Here is a 4136-nt window from a genome sequence, read left to right as displayed (position 1 = left end):
CTGCAGGCTCAGAGGCCTGCAAGGCAGGCGGGGAATGTTGGTTTCCTCCGTCATTGAAGCAAGCAAGACTCATGTTAGTTTCAAGCTGCCTGGCTGCCGGCTGCCATCGTGGTTGACAGTTAATTTGCATATCTCGCTGATTAGCCAATGAAAAGGGTAGCGGTCGTATGCCAATTACCATGTTTCTCTTTTATTAGTGTAGATATGCATAACCCATGGACACAGACAATAGTGGGGTGAAGGCTTGGGGAGGGAATGGGAGTGGGAATGAGGGGGGTTAATGAGGAAAAGGGGGGGCATCTATAATACTTTCAACAAATAAGATAAATGTTTAAAAATTAACTTACACAACTTAATACCAAAAAACAAACAAAGCAAAAACATCAATAATCCAATTATAAAATGGACCAATGACCTGAATAGATACTTCTCCAAAGAGGACAAACAGATGGCCAAGAAACATATGAAAAAATGCTCAACCTCACTAATCATCACAGAAATGCAGATTAAAACCACAATGAGATAGCACCTCACAGCTGTCAGAATGGTTATCATTAATAAATCAACAATCAGCTGTTGGCAAGGAAAGGATGTGGAGAAAGGGGAACCCTCAGGCACTGTTGGTGGGTTTGCAAATTGGCACAATGGCTATGAAAAACAGTATAAATGTCCTTCAAAGCCCTGGCCAGTTTGGCTCAGTGGATAGACTGTGGACTGAAGGCAAATATATATATATTTAAAATAAATAAAATTAAATAAAATAAATATCCCTCAAAAATTAAAACTAGGACTACCATATGAGCCAGCAATCACACTTCTGATTCCAAAGAAATCCAAAACACTAATTTGAAAAGATATATTCATCCTTATATTCATTGTAGCATTATTTACAGTAGCCAAGATATGAAAGCAACCTAAGTATTCATTGATAGATAACTAGATAAAGAAGATGTGGTATTATATACAGTACTAGAGGCCTGGTGCACGAAATTTGTGCATGGGTGCAGTCCCTAGGCCTGGCTGGTGATTGAAGCACGAACCTGGCGTGGAAGGGCAGGTCGCAGCTGACTTCTGAGCCCTGGGTAGCACATGGGCCCTTGCGTCCCCACGTGTCCCCCTCCTCCTGAGTCACGGTACCCAAGTCCCTACGTGGATATGTGGTGAGTGCAGCCTGACTCTGCGGGCTGGGGCACAGTGTGGCCTCTGGGCCGCCCAGCCGTGCCATACAGAAGCTGGGCAGGCAGTGCGCTCTCTCCCGGCTAGCCTCGCAGACCAGCTCCTAAGTGAACCCATGGGTAGCCTGACTGGCCCCTGCAGTCCTGGCAGCAGCTGTGGCCGGGCTCACCCAGAAGAGGCTGCACAGGTGTGGGGCAGGCTCCTTGCAGGCACCTGGCAACTGAGCATGGGGGTTTCTCCAGCATGTGAGCCCTGGCATTCCAGGGGAGGGTAGCAGGGAGAGTGAGAGTGAGCTTGGTGGACACCCTGCATTCTCACCACACCTCCATCCCTGTCAGCCCCACCCCCAGGTAACCAGTGAGAGGTCACAGCCCCCCACCCGGGCACTCTGAGAGGTTGGTCATGACCACTCATCCCCAGTTCCCCATCCCAGCCCGGGGCCCAACCCCGATTGGGCGATCAGGGCCACTGATTGCAGTCTGTGATCAATCAGGGCTGGGTCTCCTGCCCGGTTCCCTCAGCACCTGGCAGCTGGACAGTGGCCCCAACCCCCTCCTCTGCCGCTGGTTGCCATTTACTGGTCGATAGGCTGGGCAGTCGGGCCCTTGCTCGTACCCACCTTGGCCTGGTGCTGCCCACTCACCTGCTGCACCATTTCGCCAGAGTCCTGCTCTGTTGGGGTCCATCAGGGCTGGCAGCACTTCCACTGCTGTCCACTGCCAGTGCTGTGTTGCCAATGCCCGCCATGTTTCATGCCACCCCCTGGTGGTCAGTGCACACCATAGTGAGTGTTCAAACTCCCGGTCAACAATTTGCATATTAGGCTTTTATTATATAGGATAATATTACTCAGTCATAAAAAAATTAAATATTGCCATTTGCAATGACATGGATGAACCTAGAGGGTATTACGCTAAGTGAAATGACTCAGAGAAAGACAAATTTATACTAATAATAGAGGAATATGAGAATTGTCCAGGATGCCATCACAGTAACAGTAATGACCAAACAGCAGGCTGCGTGGGGCAACCAGGCTGGCAGGGGGGTTACTGAGGGATGACCAAACGACTGAACAGCAGGCTGCGTGGGGAGACCAGGCTAGCAGGGGGGCGGTTAGTGAGGTATGACCAAACAATTGAACAGGAGGGACCTGAGGTTGTGTGGCACCAGGCCAGGGCGGGGGTGTACTAGACTTATTGGGGGGATCGCTGGCAAGTTATATAAATGTCTAACCACCTGGAACTAACATAATATTGAATGTGAATTGGAATTGACAAAAATAATTTTGAAAGATGTAATGGCAGGGGTTTATTTTGAACTAACCATTTTTCTTTGGTAAAATGTCTGGCAGAAATTCAAAATATGTTTCTTACATTTGAAATGAAACTACATACAATGCTACTTAACTCCTGATGGGGATCCCAGTCAGGAAAGCAGGAACACCTAGTGTTGAAATTTAACTACTGTACTCATTCACTTTCTATTTTTTAATATGTTATTTTTTTACAATTTGCTAAAAATATAAACTTGCTAACTTGCTTGCATTTCAGTGTGTGGAGGAAGACAATGGATTGATAAGCAGTTTGGAATCTTAGAAGTGCTTCATAAGAATGAAACATTATTGTGTTTTCATTACCTTATTTTTATGTTAGAGCATTTTGTTTGTGAATTCAAGAAGTCTTAGAGGAAGACAATGTTATCATTCAAATATAGATCTTCATATTTTTTATGTTACCAGAATTTAAATTTTTTCCAACTTTATTGAGTAATAATTGAGAAATATAATTATACATATATAATTTAAAGTGTACAACAAGATGATTAGATATATAGATAGCTAGATAGATAGATTGTGAAGTTATTACCAAGATCAAAGTAATTTACACATTCATCAATTCACATTAGTTAACGTTTTTTTTTATTTTGGTGAGAAAACTTTATTTATTTTCACAATCACACACAGATACTTTGTTAGTTTTCCTCTATAAGAGCTAGCTAGTAACATCAATCTTTTAACAGAAACCTCAGGTCATTTGAGGGGCCAAACAGATCCAAGGAAATAAGATGAAAATTCAATACTTAAATTAATCAAAAGGGAGTACAAAACCACCTAGAACCTTCTACCACAGTGATAGTGGGCTAAGATTAAGCTACAGCAAAATAATATCATGTAAATGTTAAAGAATACACCACAAAAAGTGAGGTTTGCTTTCCAGAAGACTCTGGTACAATGATCATTTAGCCAGGAAAAGGTCAAGATGGTTGAAGGTCAAACAAAATGGAAAAGGAACAGGTACAAAAGAAACTAAGTGACAATTTCCTAGCAGAGGGTGAGGGATCAGTCTTTTTTCCTCCCAAGAAGCATCTGCTACACTGTGTGCTGCCTTCCCTCGGGCTCCTACCTGAGAGCTGCCTGCCTTACAGGGAATCAGCAACCACAGCTGTATTCTGGGCTGACTAGGGCTCTTGATGTAATTTAGTATAGACCTTAGAGAACTTGTCACATGTTACAGGGGTTGGGAGTTAGTTTTGCTTTGTTCTTTTTATTTTGTTTATTTTGGGGTTGGCTCTGTTGCTAGTAGTTCTGAATCTAGGAATCCCAGAAGCATTCACATGAAAAGAAGTCTGAGCTTCCCTAAACACATTCAAACACCCCCACACAACACACTTCAAAGTCTGAAATCATGCAGAAGCTGAGTTACAGTTAAAGCTGCAAGACCTACAAAATCAAAGAAGCCAGAATGAGACAATGCAGATAGGAAATCTGAGTAGTCTCAATCTGTTTTTCCCAAATTTTGGAGAAGAGTTAATATACCTGGAATGGGATGTGGAAAGCTACTGAAGCAAGCTGGGGCTTCTGCTGAATTTTTCATCGAACATCCAGGGAAAACAAGGGAAGGGGTTCACTTTATTTTTTAAAAGCCTCAAAAGATTATATATATACTAGAGGCCGAGTGCAT

This window comes from Myotis davidii, unplaced genomic scaffold, assembly GCF_000327345.1.
Source record: "Myotis davidii unplaced genomic scaffold, ASM32734v1 scaffold2171, whole genome shotgun sequence".
NCBI classification, from domain to species: domain Eukaryota; kingdom Metazoa; phylum Chordata; class Mammalia; order Chiroptera; family Vespertilionidae; genus Myotis; species Myotis davidii.
Note: the sequence above shows the minus strand (reverse complement) of the source record.